We start from the raw sequence: 18,324 nt of genomic DNA, 5'->3' as shown, positions 1-18,324 counted from the left end.
CATCGTGGTCATCCACAAGGAGGGGAGACCTCGAGATCGGGTCACATCCTATCGGCCTATCTCGCTCTTGAATGCGGAACCTAAAATCCTCGCCAAGGTGCTCGCCAACCGGCTGGTCGGCGTGGTGGGCGACCTGGTCCACCAAGACCAGTCCGGCTTTATCCCCCATCGCAATACGGCTCTTAATCTGCGACGCCTGCACGGCGTGCTAGCGCGTGTTCCGTTCGTGCGGGAGCCGGCCATCTTGGCGGCTTTGGACGCCACTATGGCGTTTGACACACTCGAGTGGCCGTACATCTGGGCGATGCTGGCGAAGTTTGGCTTCGGGCCGGGTTTCATCAGCTGGGTCAAATTGTTGTACTCGGACCCACTTGCGCAGGTGGTGGTGAATGGTCGAGTCTCGGCCCCATTCGTGCTGGGACGGGGCACGCGACAGGGTTGCCCCCTGTCGCCGCTCCTGTTCGCACTGGCCTTGGAACCCCTGGCAGAGTGGCTGCGGTGGCACCCTTCTATCCGAGGTCTCCGTTGGACCCCTGAGTATGAGGACCGCGTGTCTCTCTATGCAGACGACATCCTTTTGTACTTAGCTTCCCCGCGCAAATCACTGATTGTCCTGGTCGATGTTCTGCGCTCTTTTGGCCGCAATTCAGGCCTTGTCATCAACTGGGCCAAATCCTGTGTCTATGTGCTTTCCGGGGAGGCTCCTGTCCTCCCGCGGGGCTGTCCGATCCAGATTGCCTCGGAGGGATTTCGATACTTGGGTGTCTACATTACGCTGGACCCGGTGGCCCGCTACGAGCGAAATTTGCTTCCCCCCCTCCAGCGCTTGAAGGAGGACGTCGCGCGCTGGCGGCGCTTGCCACTCTCGCCGCTCGGCCGGGCGGCGTTGTTCAAGATGATGTCACTGCCGCGCTTCCTGTACGCTCTCCAGAACACTATGGACCTGGTCCCAGCGCGCTACTTCCGTGAAGTGGAGGGTCTACAGCGCCGCCTGTTCTGGGATGGGAGGCCGCGTATAGCCTTGGCAAAGTTGACGCTCCCGTGGTACGATGGAGGGATTGCCCTCCCGGATATTAAACGGTATTACTGGGCCTCCCAGTTGGCTGCAATTAATCAGGGCCTCTATGGGCCCGCCCTAAACCCGGCATTTGAAATGGACAAGATGCTCCTGCCCGGTGGCGACTACAATCGAGCGCTCTACGCTAGTGTGCCCGATTCCCGCTTGACGGGACCCACGCGTGTCATGGTGCGAGTATGGCACGCGGCTAATGCAGCTATGGGCTGGAAGGACCGTTTGACCCGGGCGTCACCGCTGTACGCGTCTGAGAGGTTGGGCTCTCTGTGGACCTCGAAGGGCTTTGAGCAGTGGGACACTATAGGCATCAGTACAGTGGGGGATCTCTGGACGAGGGGAGGATTTAAAACATTCGAGACGCTGCAGGCGGAGTTTCAGCTGCGGGGCAGTGAATACTTTCGGTACCTGCAGGTCCGTCACGCGCTGGGCTCCGTCTTCCCAGACGTTGCCTCCATCCCGGAGTCCTCCCCCCTGGAGGATCGAGTGCTAGATGGCCATGTTCCGGACAGCACGATCTCCCTCATTTACAAGAAATTGATAAATGATCGCTCGGGCTTACTGACTGGCCTCCGCGAGGCCTGGGTTGCCGATGGGCTGGAGTTGGACGACGAGGACTGGATTTCCGCGGTGGCCTCTCCGAAGGAGGTGGCCATCCCGGCTCGCCTTCGTTTCGTCCAGCTTAAGATACTCCACCGGGTGTACATGACGGGGCCAAGGCTTCTGCGTATGGGCTATGCCGAGGACGGATTGTGTAGGCGTGGGTGTGGTGCTTCAGCGACCTTTTTGCACATTTTGTGGGAATGCCCGAGGGTGGAGCGATTCTGGCGTGGTGTGCATGAGGTCCTGCGAGCGGTTACGCATGTCGCGCTGTTGCCTGAAGCGAGGAGATGTTTGCTGAATGTGTGGGAACCGACCGATTACTCGGTTCCGCAGACGCGATGGGTGACTCTGGGCTATATGGTGGCTAAACGGGACGCTGCGCAGCTGTGGGGATCCCAGAGGTCCCCGGCGGTATCGGCCTGGAAAGAACACATGGATTGGTGCATGTTCCGAGAGAAGGTGGTGTATGTGGCGCGGGGTAAGCCTGGGGCATGGGTGAAGATATGGGGCCCCTGGAACGCCTACCGCGGGGATATCTGCGAGCCGCCGTTGCTGCCTCCCGCTTCCCCAGCTCCATCCCCCTAGTTTACTCCCTCCCTCAGTTCCGAGCACAATATTCTCCCAGTCCCGGACCTGTTTCCCTTCCCCGCTTGGGGGTTTTCAGTGGATGGTTTGGGGTCCCCCATTTGAGGAGCACGTGCTGCCGCTTTTGATCGTGGGTTGCCTTGCGGGTGTGTGTTTATTTATGTTGTTGTGTTGTATAAAATGAAACCGTATTGTGGGCTCAGAGCCACATGGCCCGCGTTGTGGATACCTCCTGCCGTAGTGTCTATGTAAAGTTCAGTGCCTCATTGTATGTATGCCATTTGTCATCGTCATTTTAGCGGCCGGCCGGAAGGTTGTAGGCCCATACCTGTATATATTTGAGATTGCAATAAACGGTTTCAAAAAAAAAAAAAAAAAAAAAAAAAAAAAAATCCCTTTTCATACTTTGATGATCACGAAACGAGAAAAAAAAAGCGTAATAGCATGCGCTACAAATTAATACACTATCGTTTTCATATTATGAGGGCTCCTCTTATAAAATATAAAACCTCCTCTATAAGAGCCAAGGCCTCAGTATAGGAAAAAAATATTTGCATCCCAAATTTTTGGACAGGACATAAAACAAAACAATGTTCAAAGTAGATTGTTTTGCAACGTTATTACATGGGCAGGGCGGGAGGATGTCATGACAACCACCTTGATTAGGAAAAGCTACCAGAAAGTGCAGTGTGCTCAAATGAAATGTTGTTAAATAAATTCCACGTTGAGACTCAATAAGAAGATATAAATAAGGTTGCATCTGAATGAGAAGTGTGGCTCAATGGTTAGCGCGGCAGACCTCGATGCAGAGCACTGGTCCGGGACCAGAGTTCGATTCCCGTCGCGGCAGGGTCTTGGGCTATAAATTCCGCGGACTGGATATTCTTGCCTCAGTGCCTATTCTAATCATGGGTCCCACGCTGCAACTCTGGGCAATAGCTTGCTTAATCTCCACAACGGCCCCAACAGCACTGGGATGCCTGGCCTTCACGATGGGGGTGCCCAGGAGTGGACACCTCACATGGAAAGCCAGGAAGGGTTCCTTCAGCGGTATGAATACAGCGCTGAGATACCCGTAGTGGTGATCGGCGCTATATAAAAAAACATACATTTACATTTACTAACATTGCCCATGCTCAAGGCACTTCGCTGATTCTTTTGATAGTTATAACGTCCACTGACACTTGAATAATAGGCATAAAATAGATACATTCAAAATAGGTAAATTCAGTTGTAATCTTGTGCTCCATGGGCTCTACAACTAAAGAAGCAGGAGGACCAATCATACCTAGGGATGTACTGGAGGCCCCTGCAGCCTCTGTGGTGCAGTGGGTCCTGAACTATTCAGGGAACCCAACCCCTTGAGAGGACCACTGTCAGCCCAAGGCCAATGAGCATCTACGGCACATGGGAGACTTGATGGCCCCTTACCAAATCCTGCACCCCGCCCAACATTTTGCGCTACACCACATGTATCGTGAACTGCAGACTCTACAGTTTTCAGACTTGGAATGGGTAAAGCATTTCACTTATAAGTGAAGTCCCGACAAGTTCTTTTTCACTTCCGGGTGGCATGCCCTGCATGTCACATGACATTAATGTGCCTACCACAACACCTCGTTTATACTCCTCCCACTGATGACCACAGGGCCGTAGTACTGATTAGTGGCTGGTGCACCAGTTTCTTCAGCAAGAACGCCCTGTCTGAAGTTCTGCAATTTATTACTATTCACAGAGAACAGTGTAACAAGAAGCACAAAACGTCAAGGGTGAGACTAAGGTACATTGCTCGCTAACTGTGATTCAGTATTTTTTATTAGTGGATTTTATGTCAGAATGCATGCTTTTCTGAGTACTTTCTGTTAAAGAATGCACGTATTTTTAATGCTAATTGATAATCTTCAATTGATCAAGCTATACGCATTAAATGGACTTGTTTGTCATAAATCTTCGCTATCGCTGACACTAAAGACTTGTCTCTTTTGATTTCTTTGTATTGCTTATAAGCAGGGCTATTTGAATTATGCGGCGACAGCGTTTTTCGTATGATTATGGATTTGTGGCATTTGCCACATAATCCATCATCTGCTGCAGAATCTGCAGATTTTAATGAATTTTTTTTGTTCCTAGCTCAAATGGTTCAAAGGTTATTAAAAATGCAGCAACATGTGTTGCCACACAGGGGAAGGCCTATTACAAATGTTGACTGGTCAACTTGCAGCAGCAGCTGGCAGGGAACGGGGTGGGGAGCGAGAAAATAATACAAATTATTTTAAAAAATACCACTTGCCTTTTTGACGTCCGCCGCCTCTCCTCCGTCTTGTTCAGCTTCCTTTTTCCTGCAGTCCCGGCAGCAGGAAGCACCCGGCTCCCGGGCTCCCCTGAGCCAATCATAACCCTGCAATGCAGCGTTGTGATTGGCCTAAACTCCTTGGTTCAGTACTCAGATGAGGAATGGGAGGCTTTGCATGTTCCTCACCAGGCTGTGTGATGCAGCCTGTTGGGGAACATGCAAAGTGCATGTGACTGTTTGGTCGGTCGAAGAGGGCCAGCCAAACAGTCATGTGCACTTAGGGAGTGTGCAAACCACTCCTCCCCCTGTGCCGTTAGCCCCACCGCACCCCAACCCAGCCCTGCAGCTACAAAAAATAAAATGATAATAACAACGTTACTATCATTTTATTTTTGCTACTCTGCTCTGAGAGCAGTGGGGTGACGCTCCTCCACCTAAGCGGAGGAGCCACCTCTGTCAACTTGTCATTGCTTATTGCTATATTTGGGTGTTGAACCAGTACTAGCAATTTGCATCTATACCCAGACCGTGTTAACAAGTGTAAACAAGCCTTTGCAATGCAATAGGTCTCGCATTTGCGAGAGTTTAATCTATTGTCATTGTAAATGACAATGCTTTTTATTTATGTGTTTTCAAAACCAACACAAATATAAAAGGCATTGTCACTTCTAATGCCAATAGCTCAAACTCTTGCAAATGCGAGACCACTTTCGTAGTGGTCGTGCCCCTTTCTTTAGACGCTGCTCGCTGTGTTCAGGTTACAGCGAGCCGCGTCTAAAGAAATGGGCGTGGTCACCATTAAAGTGAAAGCACGTTATGGGGAGCTTTTACCAAAAATAAAACATTTGTTCACAAACACATTTTTTTGGGGTAAAAGCGTCCCATGCCGTACTTTCACTTTAATGGTGTGCACGCCCCGCTGTAACCTGAATACAGCAGCAGCGTCTAAAGAAAGGGGCACAGTCACTATGTAAGTGAAAGCATGATAGGGGGACTTTCACTGAAAAAGAAAAAAATGTTTCGTAGAGCAGCCGCTAAAGTTAAAGTGGACTGCGCTGCCAAATTGGACAAATAAATAAGCGCGGCCGCTATAGTTAAAGCGGACCACCATTAGCAATTAAAATAAAAAGCAGGAGGCATGCTGCTTGTAGGAAAGCACCTAGTGGGTGGAATAGGGGCAAATCATTGAAGAAAATGCTTCTCTCATTCTAGGTAAAGCAGACCGTGTAACAACACAAGTAAAAAGTTCAGTCCTCATGGGAAGTTACAAATGCATACAAAGCAGTACCAAGGAGGGACTACTAAGCCTATTCATTAATGAAAAGCAACAATTTTGAAAGGACAGTAACAGGAGCCAATTGAAAAGTGAGTGGGACATGGGCGTAGCTTCAAGTCCCTACCTGAATACAGCATGTCTCGCAGAGCAGTGCATGCTATGCCTAGGCTTGACCTAAAAATGACAAAACAATGAAGTAATACTATCACGGTTAGAAATGTTAGAAATGGGGGTCTCTAGCTGGCAATGGTTTGCACAGTTGTCCAAGTAGGGACCCATCTTCCTTGTCAGGGTATGGGGGATACACTTCCTAAAAAAAACTGCTCTCCCCCTTCGTAGCTTGGCAGACAGGCTTATCTCAGAGGCAGTGTGTAAAGCATTTGTGCACACATACAGTAATACAGTGACAATACTACAAATGAACACCACAACAGTTTAGAAAAATAAGTAATCTTTATCTAAACCAAAACAACATAACTCCACAATATAGTGATCAAAATATGACTTTTAAAAGGTACAAACAGATCTGTCTATTGCAAATTATAGATGGAACACTTTCAACACAAAGTACCTTGGATGTGTCAAAATCAAAAGCAAGAACAGCCGCAGGGAAGGTGAATAGTCGGTTCCTTACACACAGGGAAGGTAATGCGTTGGTTCCTTACTCCACAGGGAGGTGATACGTCGGTTCCTTATTGTCACACAGGGGAGGTGATGGATCGGTCCCTTACTGAAGGGGAGGTGATGCGTTGGTTTCTTACTACGGCACCGGTGTCCTAGTAGACTTGATGCCCTGGTGCGTTGCATGAGGAACAGGGATGTGTCGGTTCTTGATGTGGCAACGGCGCTGCATTGGTTTCTTCAGCCACTGTCCCATGATGCGTTGGTTCTTGCAGCAGTACAGCAGAGCCTGCGTCATAATTGGTGCAGTGATCTCGGCTTTCATAGATCAGTGCACTTGATGTGGCATGCATCAATTTCTCAATCCTCAGGCAGGCGCTGCTTCGGTTTCTTCGGCGATGCATCAGAAAAAGGTACCGATGCGTTGAGCTTCTCCTCGTTGCGTTACTTCTCCAGCTCCCAATGACAGGAACAACCTCCAGAGGCCCAGAACAGCAACAGGCACCTCTTGGCAGGTCAGAACTCTCAGCAAGGGAGTTCAGAGGAGCTGGGGGGTGAAGTCTTTGTATCCCTGAGACTTCAGAACAGGAGGCAAGCTCTACTTGTCCTTTCCTTGGCAGAAACAGCCACTGCAGGGAATGGCAGCTCCCCGGGGAGTGCTCCGGGCGGTGGGGTGGGGGAGGTCCAGGGTGGGGAGTAGTAAACTCCAACTTACGGCCGAACTTAGTTGAGTAAATAATTAAATAAATAAAACTAAATACATTGCGCGCTCTGCATCGCCGATCGGCGTTGCAGCGCGCTATGTAATTCGTTATATTTATTTAATCATTCACATAACTAAGTTCGTCCGTAAGCCGGAGTTAACTACCCCCCACCCTGACCCTCCCCCGCCCCACCCCACCGCCCCGCAGCACTCCCACGAGGAGCCTCCACTGACTGCAGGCCAAACCCAGACAGCACACAGCAAAGGGGCAATACTCCTCCTTCAGTTTCTCAAGCTCTTCTCCTTGACATAGGTTTCTCTTCAATTCTAGAATTAATCTAAAGTTCTGATGCCTGGGTCCCAATATTTATGCAGCAATTCTCTTTGTTCTCTGGTGGCAGAGAAGCTCTTTGCCCAGCAAGAACCACTTCTGTCCTCTCTGATGCAGCTGCCCGGCAGGAGGTGGAGACAGCATTGTCCAAGGCAGATCAGGTCCATTCAAGTGCAAAAGAAGTCTCCTCCCCTACTCTGAATGCAGCCCAGGTCTATTCAGCCCAACCCTGACTCATTCAGGGAAGGCAGGACACACATCAACCCCCCCCGGTGGCTGTCTGAGAGTATGCACATCCCCAGCCCCTGTCACTCCAAAGCCAGACAGTCAATCCACAAACCAGCAGGGGCACACAGGATGGCTAAGCAAGAAAAGGCCCACTTTCTAAAAGGGGTATTTTCAAACACACAATAGAAAAATCCTCTTTACTAAAAGATGCATTTTTATATTCTGAGTTCATGCATACTAAATTCCATCTTTCTATCTGGTCCAAATGGGAAGGTATATTTATAAGATGTTGTAAATAAACTCTCATTCTATCCAATGGGACAGCTAGCCTTTCAATAGTGAAAAACGAAATACACCTTATTTCACTATTAGGACATGTCATAGACCCCAGTACATGTCCTACCTTTCACATTCACAGCACCCAGCCCATGAGGCTATCTTGGCCATACCTTAGGGGTGTCTTACATGTAGGAAAAGGGAAGGTTAGGGCCTGGCAAGTGGGTGCACTGGCCAGGTCAACATGGCAGTACCAAACTGCACACAGACACTGCAGTGGCAGGTCTGAGATCCCTTTGAAAGGATGCTTGTGTGGGTGGCACAATCAGTGCTGCAGGTCCACTAGCAGCATTTGATTTGCAGGTCCTGGGAACACACAGTGCTCTGTACTAGGGACTTACCAGTAAATCAAATATGCCAATCATGGAATCACCAATCCATAAACACAATTTACAGGGAGAGCATACACAGTGTAGCACTGATCAGTAGTGGTAAAGTGTCCAGAGTCATAAAACCAATAAAAACAGGGTCCAAAACAGGAGGCCAAAAAGCAAAATGTCTTGTGACAAACCCGCTGAAAAAGCCTGGTCTAACAATCACCAACTGTTGTGCCACATTACTTGCTTTTACTTGACGCATAATTCCAGTCGGCCTGTTATAAGCATTCACCCTTCTCTCTTTTCCCTATGGTACGTTCTACGATGCTTCACACCTGTGTTTACTTGTGCTCTTTTTAAATAAAAGTGTACTAGAGATGTCATGATGTTCGGTTCTTTCTGCAGATACATGTTGCAGTCTGTATTAATCTGGCTTTGTTTGGAATTAAATTTTCGCCACTGCCTTCTGCACTGTTGCAGGAAACATCTTTGCTGCACACAGTTAGTGTGAAAATGTGTGAGTCACGAGGTACAGGCGAGGAAGTGGGGGGAGGGTTGCAAATAGCAGTGTTAGCTAAAGAATTATTGAGACCGAGGTCAAGATATATTTTCAGGCCCCCTGTTTTACTGCCCATTTTCTGCTAATTGAAGACCACATGGTGCCAAATTTCCAGAAATGGGAAGCACATAATAACTGTTGAATATGTCTTTACGGGACGCTCAAAAATCCTTTAAAAGCCTCTAGGAAAAGCGAGAGAGACTCCGAGCTAGAGGTAGGTTGAAAGGTGACAGGCTGAAATATGCAAATAGACAGAGGCGAGCTAGAGAAAGAGAAAGTTGACTTTCGAAGGTGGGGAGGCCTGGGCAATTAGCCACTTTGCCCACAGGGCCGGACTGTCCGTAGCAGGCACCAGGCAATCCCCTGGTGCGCCGCAGGGGTGGGGGCCGGTTTTGGGCCCCTGGGGGCCATTTTTGTTACAGGGCTGTTTTTGCAGCATAGCTGCAAAATCTGCCCTGTAACAAAGTCGGCCGAAAACCTGCCCTGACAACCCCCGGGGGCAGCCTAGCACTTTGCCAGGGCCGGTTGTGGTTCCCAGTCTGTCCCTGTTTGCCCATGCCTTAAAACGTCTCTGGAGGGGAGGGTAATGATGCCATGACTGTTCCTATATTCAAAAAGTCTTCTGTGAGCACAAAAGCGAAAAAATCATCCAGACGTCAATTCAACATTCAAGAGTGGGGTAAGCCTGTCTGCAGAGCGTGCAGGGAGTGCCCATCTGCAGAGCGTGCAGGGAGTATCTTTTCACACTACCACGGGAAGCGTTTGCACATTTACCTGCCTGGCCCTGGCCACAAAGCACTCGACATCAACCTAGGCACAGCATCATTACCAGAGGCAAAAGATAACTGTAGATTCCGAAAAAAACAACCATGGTGTGTCATTAAAAATGCTTACGTATGTATTTTACAACAAATAACGGGTTAATGCAGAAACATAACGAATAAATTGAAGCATCAACTCTATAGTGAAATTAGAAGCACTTTTAAAAGCACAGCTTTATGAACAAAAGCCAGATGGTTTACTTTCAGTGCTGCAGGTCTATTCGAAGCAGCGCCGTAGACAGCAAACACTTGCTAAACAGCTGTGACACTATCCACACGCACCTCATCCGGCGTCCAAAGAGACATTAGTAAGGCGGGGCCGGCATCGGACCTGCCGATGATATGGCGGTCCTGCCGGCCCCGGCGACACCGGAGGCGGGCCTGTCGCGCCCCTTGTGACGCGTCAGGCTCGCCCTCCAATGAGTCTGCAGTAGACATGGCCCGGAAGTGAAAGTTTCACTTCCGGGTCATGGAAGTCGCCAGGGCCCGCCCCTCTTGAGGGGCGAGCACTCGCCACTAATAAAAGGCTGGGGAGCAGAGGAATCTTCCTCTGTTGCCTTCCTTGCTCCCCAGCCTTATTGTACGACCTCCTTAGGAGGTCTTTGGATAATATTTTCCCACCCACCAACCACTAGAGCAAAGGTTGTGTTATGTTCATGTACTTTCCTTATTGTTTTCCAGGTTGTAAGGTGTAAAATATCTTGTGTTTCCCTTTTTTAGGTAAAAATTGTCGTATTTTAGTGCATTTCCGTGGTCAGGCGGTAAGGTCATGATTGGTGAGCAGTAAATTTAAGGTCCTTAGGGGGCGGCGCCATTCCTTGAATGGGGTTGGCCAAGGGAGTCCACTCCTACAACTCTCCAGGGGCAGTTACAGCCGTCGTGGCTGTATGGGTGCGGGGGAGGGGGGAGTTACGCTTTTGCTAGGCTGTTGGCCATCCCGCATGTGCACAATGGCGCCAGTAAAGGGCGCAGAACTGCAAGGGCCCCCGATGGAGAGAGTATACAGGGCGTACAGGAGTAACTGGGGGGGGGGGAAGTACCCTCACGGTGAACGGGCCCTCTGCGCATGCCCACTCAGGCGGGAGGGCGGGGGGTTTAAGGGATAAGGATCTGACACCAGTTATTGACCTTGCTGTAGGCTCAAACATGGATACGCAGAAAATGATTGCCATTATGATTATGAATGATGTATGCTTAGATTCGGATAGGAAATAACTTGTATTAGAGTGATGTTAAGGTTAGCCATCTGATATCTGTACATATCAAATGTAATCAAATGTCAATAATATGATTGTCTGCGTAAAGATTGGTTTTGTAAAAAATTTATATTTAATGTTTGATTAATTTTGTTAATAAAAATACGGCCGGGGGTTATCTACGACCCCCTTTTCCAACTAAATCCGTGTCCCTGATATTCTGTGGGGCTGAACAATGGAGGAGGGGGTATAGGTAGTACCAGGCCATATGGCATTCAGCAACTGTTTGTGAAAGAATCAAAGAATAATTACTGAAGGCAATATCCCGCTCACACACAGTGCAACTCGGGGTGACGTGTTTAAAGGCAAATATTGGTTAAACATCTAACTCAACATTTCCAGATGTAGTACTGTGATGACATTGACGAGAACACAGGTCATGCGTTGAGTTCTCACCATAAAATCCACTTACAATGCAGGGGCTGAATGTTTACCCAGACATTCAATGTAAATTTGTCCCATGCACCTGTCATCAAGCATTGAAGCAGGCCCTCGAGGTAGTGAAATGACTGTACTACGTCACCTGTATTCAGTTTGATATGCAATGGGAACAGGGCTGGACTGGCCATAGCGGGCATTTAGTGTTTCCTTGGTGGGCCGCCAGGGTGGTGGCCAGTTTTGGACACCTGAGGGGTCTTGTTAGGTCTCGCCTAGCAACGCAGCGCATGCGCTGCTCGCTTGCCAGATCTATTGTCGTCGATTTTACTTCCGAAGCGGGTTGGAAGCTCCACCCATGCTTCTGATTGGTGCAGGTCCAAAATGCGTGCTTTTCATTGGAAGGGAGGCATGTTTTGTTCCCTCCCTGTCTCTTGTTCGCCGTGCCTGCCCGGACAGGAGATGTGCACACCTACGGTGTGCGCGCATACCGCGCTTCCAATTTGTTTTACATTGTATTCTTCCCAGTCCTGCGGGCGTCTCTTTTCATCCCAGCGCTTCACCACCGCACGCGCATTGTGCGCTTTCACTTTCCCACGCTCCCACTTTCTTTTGCATGGTATTTCCCATCTCTTTGCAACATTACTTCCCCTTGGTGCCCCCCTCTGGCCCTGTGTTGGACTCTGCGCCATTCTCGACGTCCAGCCGGGGATATTATGTGGGATGCTGCCTGCTTCTGCCCTGAGGATTTGTACACAGCGTGGGCCTGTGCTCCGGACTTAGGTGACTTTTATTTTTGCTATTTTGTGTTGTGCATTTTCTGTGATAAGCAGCTTCAGTCCCGTGGGGTGTACAGGGATGCTCTGCCTGCCCGGAGACAGGCAGTAGAGGCTGGATTCGGTCCCCCTGCCTGCTCGCTGTTTCATTGGAGGAAAGCGTGTCATCCTGGGCCTAGCGTGAAAGCAAACGCACGCAGGCCTCCTGGGGGGCTTGGCACTGTTTTCCTGTGCAGTGAGTTGTCTTAAGGAGAGAAGCAATTGAGCGGGGGAAGGGCAGGTAGTAGGGGGGGCATTAGTAACTGGTAGTCGTATGTGCTACCCATTAGTAACTGGCAGCCATATATACTACCCATTCCCTTATTTGTTTTCATGTATTTATTTCTGGTTTTGTATAGCGCGGATCACATGAAGTCCACGTCAAAGCGATTTACAGTGGAGTAGAGAATAAGATTGTGAAGAAAAGGCAGCGTTAAATTATACATTCGTTAAAAAAGTGAACTTGTAACGCTGACCTTGAAAACTACTGTGCTGATACTAACAGTTGTGAAATCAAATACGTGTAGACATATTTCCGTTTAAAAAAAATTATATACCAGAGTCTGAAATAAATAACGCCATGTATTGAGGATGGGATGGTAACGATAAGGACTACCAGTGTGCCGCAGGCATGTCCAGTAAGTGATGGGTTAACACAGGTGTCTTCTTTTTGGTATAGAAGTTCTTTCGTTTTTAATGACATATTAGAGCTCAGCGTAATGGTGCGCATTTAGGATTAAAGGCTAGTAATGCACCAAATGCTGCAGCTGGTGCATTTAGTCACTACTACATTTTTCAAGCTTGTGTGCACGAATGTCCTTAAGGGTGGGGGTGGGGTCACTCCAGTTTTCCATGATGGGTGTCGGAAGGCATGCCCGAGTGTGTCTGATCCTGATGGCATGCCAGAGTTTGATAAGCTGGGTGTCTGAAGGCATGCCGGAGTGTGACACGCTGGGTGTCTGAAGACATGCCGGAGTGTGATAGGTTGGGTGTCTGAAGGCATGTGTGAGTGTCACACGCTGGGTGTCTGAAGGCACGCCAGAGTGTGATAAGCTGGGTGTCTGAAGGCATGCGCGAGTGTCACACGCTTGGTGTCTGTAGGCATTTCCAAGTGTGCCTGCCTGAGTGTAACACGCTGGGTGTCTACTCATGTCCAGCTACGAGTGTAACACACTGGGTATTTGAAGGCATGCCCCAGTGTGACAGGCTGGATGTCTGAAGCTCACGTGTAACATGCTGGATTTCTGAAGGTATGCCCGAGAGTAAGACGCTGGGTGTCTGAAGGCTTGTCAGAATGTGACACGCTGGGGGTGTGAAGGCATGCCAGAGTGTCACACGCTGGGTGTTTTTAGGCATGTCCGAGTGTGCCTGCCCGCGTGTAACACAGTGGCGGCTGGTGACATTTGAAAGTGGTAGGGCAGAATAGTAGACTATTTGAGGGCAGTGGCGGCTGGTGACATTTGAAAGTGGTGAGTTGTACAATTTTTGCCATACGAACGACCTATGGGGATTCGGGTGGTGGGGGCGAGTGGACAAATGGTGCATTTTTAAGCACATTTGAGGAAGCAGGAAGAATAATTAAGCAATACGATTTAATTATTTAAGAAATTGCCAATTTTTATGAGCTATAAAGGACACTTTGCGTATGCTGATATCATTTACCCATATTAACTTTTGAACACACTGATACACTTGTAATGATTTTAACTATACAATAAATACATTCATTGACTGCAATGCTGTACATCAATATGATGACGCTATTTCCTTACATTAATTTTCTGTTTTCATGCAAGAAACACCATTTTAAAAAAAAGTGCAGAAAATATGAATGCATTTCAAGTAGTACTCTGTATAAAAAATGCCTGCATGTAACAGCAAACACTTCCCATGTTATCGTTTCCCAACATTTTCAGTAGAAAAGCCATCCCACGTCGTCAACAGAGGCTTCCAAGTTATCCGGTATGGTCAGATTATCAATCCCTGATTAACTGAAGTGGTCAGGACGTTCATGTAATGGATTCGCCTGCACTAATGGACTCCGTGGATCTGCGCAATCAAATAAACTGTGGTGCTAAGAGTGGTTTAAAGCAACACACAACATTCAGCAAAGCATGCATTTCTGTCCAGACCTCAGGCTACTTTTGACTTTTTATCAATTTTTTTTAGGTCTGGCCTGACAACTTTAGCTGCCTGCCTGGCTCGTGCAAATAATAGTACATACATACAGAGAGGGTCTGTTAATACTGGTCGGTTCAAACAAGGCTTGTGACTCTTATTTAGATTAAGGTACACCACATACGTTTTTCAAAACACAGAAAATATGTTTAAAGAACAAAATGACTTGCTGCAAAAAAAGCATGGAAAAGTTAATAATGTAAAGCCACATAGCGTATTTTAAAAGGAAACCAATACCTCGGGCCTATCGCCATGCTCTGAGACACCTGGAATACTGCACTCCACCAGCACACCAACACCCGCCAAACCCAATGGAACATCCCAGTGGTCTTCTTTCTGAAGATACTCCGATGGAGGTAACACCCTCTCCATCAGGCAGTGCAAGGTGCACGCTGCACCTTCACTGGACAAGCGGCTACACAATCTAAACAGATGCAGCTGCGAGGTAAAAACGCACAGAGGGGAGTCTGTACACACAGGTCAGTGAAAAGCTGCTGTTGTGAGACACTATAGCCTTTTAACTATCTCTGCGTTCCTTTGAGCACTAATCTCGGACCACCTGCACGAGCGGTTGCTAACAATTTGCATCACTGACCACGACCCTCGTCCTCCCACAATCAAGGCGCAGCATATTTCTCCCTCCAGGAATGTCGACAGGGTTGGATGTGAGGGAGTCCCCACTCCCCGCGAATAAGAACTGGGGGCTTTGATCTATATTAAATATGATAATGTGGTGAATACCTGCGAGTAGCATGTCTCTAACAAGTCCCAGGTATGAAAATTTAAGGAATTAAAGCAAAGAGAAAAAACCGAGTCGCCCAGGAGCACACAGTTATGTCAGGCGAGGTGGCCAGGATTCAAGCCTCAAATAATCAAGTTTGCTTTGCTTCCCGATCGCGTCTTTCTTCGCGATTCTGCTTCTTTAGCCGCGGGGAGGGGGGGGATCGCGCATGGGGGGGGGAATGTAATATATTTTTTAAAACTTACCTCACAGCCGGTCCACGGGTCCACGCCACCTCTCAGACCTCTGCTCTCCTGGGCGCCTCCACGAACGGCACTGGAGGGGCCTACCAACCCCTCTCAGCGCCAGGATTGGCCGACGGCACAGCTTACGCTACGCCCGCCGCCTGCCCATTAGGAGACCGAGGGGCTCCTAATGGGCATGCGCAAGCCAGTGCAAATACAAGTGCGCATGACTGGGCACGGGTGAAAATCCGCTCACCTTCCCCACTCATGCGCACTTGTGCTGCTGCCTGTTGCCCCATGTCTGACACAATCATGTCAGTCAACATGACGCCGGACCGCCCACCCCCTTCAGACTCTGAAGGGGGTGGGCGGTCCAACGTCATGCTGACTGACATGATTGTCAGTTGGTTCTCCCTCGGCTGCTCGGCATCTTTAAACTTAAGTAAACTGATTCAGTTTACTTAAGTTTATAAACGCCGAGGGAGCTACGGGCGGGGGGGCTACGCCCCAACGCCCCCAATGGATGAACCGCCACTGGTGTAACACACTGGGTATCTAAAGGCATGCCCGAGTGTGACAGGTTGGATGTCTGAAGCTCAAGTGAAAAATGCTAGGTGTCTGAAGGCATGCCCGAGAGTAAGACGCTGGGTGTCTGAAGGCTTGCCAGAATGTGACACGCTAGGGGTCTGAAGGCATGCCAGAGTGTGACAGGCTGGGGGTCTGAAGGCATGCCAGAGTGTGACACGCTGGGGGTCTGAAGGAATGCTCGAGAGAAACATGCTAGATTTCTCAAGGCATGTCCGAGAGTAACATGCTGGGTGTCTGAAGGGATGCCCGAGTGTGACACGCTGAGTGTCTCAAGACATGCCCGAGTGTAACATTCTAGGTGTTTGAAGGCATGCTTGAGAGTAAGACGCTGGGTGTCTGAAGGCATGCCTGAGTGTGACATGCTGGGTGTCTGAAAGGTAAGACCGAGAGTAAAATGCTAGGTGTCTGAAGACATGCCCGAGTGTGACATGCTGGGTGTCTGAAGGCATGCCCAAGTATGACACGCTGAATGTCTAAAGGCATGCTTGAGAGTAACATGCTGGGTGTCTGAAGGCATGCCTGAGCAGAGCAGCTCTAAGAGGCTCCTGTAGAGTAGGTGATCTGTGTGTCCTGGTATTTAAAGGAGTGCATTGAACGATGCAGTAGTAGCCCTCAAACTCAAGCAGATATCATTAAGGAAAGTAGGATTCTTCAATGCAAAAACTCTGCCAGACATCATCTTACAACGGGACATTCTGGAACCGCTGCTGTTGGCGATACTGGACGACACAAGTTTAATATCTTTATTTTTTTATTTTAGAAACCACTTTATTGAGAAAAGTGGAAATCATAAAGCGGGACAAAATAAGTGAAAAGCAAATACATAAAATACCAGCACCTCATGATGTACAGATATAACGCAGAAAGTGTGCCCCTTCCACCGGAACCTGTGCAAAGCCTATAGTGCTTGTCTATCAATCTCTGGGATTTTGGGCACCCTCTTCCTCTTTCTCGGGCTTTAACTTTTGAACCACAGGACCGCACACAAATCTGCACAATTAAGTGAACATATCTGCAAAATCCTAATTAACATTTTTGTGTGTCTCCATTCGAATGTTCATTGGTGCTTTGTAAACCAGATTGCAAGTGCTTATTAATATCTGCCTGTATAGCTGAAATATTTCATGGGAAACTGCATTTGATAGCGTTGAATAAGGTAGCTGAGATTTGACCTCAATCAGTGTGGTCCTCATGCATCATATCTCCATCACGTGTCACTTTCCTTTTATTAAGCAGTTTTCGTTTTTTATATTGGCTACAACACAACCTTTGCAAATAACCTTGGAGCGATCTTAAATTCTGACTTAGGTATGCTCACGCTGCTCTTCTCTTTCTCCTTACTTGTGCCTCATGCTGCTCTCCTCACTCTCCTTCCTCCTCCCTCATGCTGCTCTTCTCCACACTCCCCTTCCTTTTACCTCATGCTTCTCTTCTCCTCACTCTCCTTCATTGTGATTCACGCTGCTCTTCTTCTCCTCACTCTGTCCTTGTGCCTCACGCTGCTCTTCTCCTCATTCACTCTGTCCTTGTGCCTCACACTGCTCTTCTCCTCCACCATCCTTAGGGCCACTCTGTCATCCTTACAATACCAATAGCTCAAACTCTAACAACTGCGAGACCTATTGCATTGCAAATGCTTGTTTGTGACGGGGGCCTATTTTGCAGCATATCGGTCCCCTGTTACAAAAGCAGCTGCAGTGTTTTCCATGAGCACCCCACCCCCACAGCCTGTCTGACTCAATTAAAAGGGCCGGTTTGCGTTCCCAGTCCGGCCCTGGATGGGTAGGCCTTGCTGACCTCTGTATCGAGTACGGCATGTTGCTGCAGCGCACAGTAACTTCATGAACAGAAGTCTTATAATTAGCTCAGGGGCACCTTAATGATTTTTGAGGGTCGCAACCAAACATAATTGAGGACTGCCTGCTCGGGACAGCTCAGAATGTATTATCCATTTTCAGCTCATTCAAGCCCTCGGCAGCTGTGGTCGGATAATTCACAACCCTCTTCATGGGCCAGCCTACCAGGGCTGGCTTTAAGGAGGTGCGACTGGTGCAGCTGCACTGTGTGCTGACCTGGAGGGGGGCACTGACCTCAAGGTAGCCCTGTGCTTAGCAATAACTTATGATTTAAAAGCACCTGCTGCAGAGTTCCTTGTTCATCCAGCTTTCAGGCAGCAATAAAAATGGCAGGATAAATCGTGTGATTAATGTTCCTGCTAGAGGGAGAGATCAGGAATTTTGTCTAGTGGCAGTTTTACTCATCATAAAGTAGCGCAGAGGGTTAATATGCCTGTGTAAAGAACAGATCTGTATTTTATGTAGGTAGCTGAGTGAATTAGTAAAGCCAGCCATTACCACCCCTTTAAAACAATTGAAATGTATGTGATAGAGGGGCTATGGAG

Source organism: Triturus cristatus, chromosome 1_2 (genome assembly GCF_964204655.1).
Source record: "Triturus cristatus chromosome 1_2, aTriCri1.1, whole genome shotgun sequence".
NCBI lineage: Eukaryota > Metazoa > Chordata > Amphibia > Caudata > Salamandridae > Triturus > Triturus cristatus.
This window is presented reverse-complemented; position numbering follows the sequence as displayed.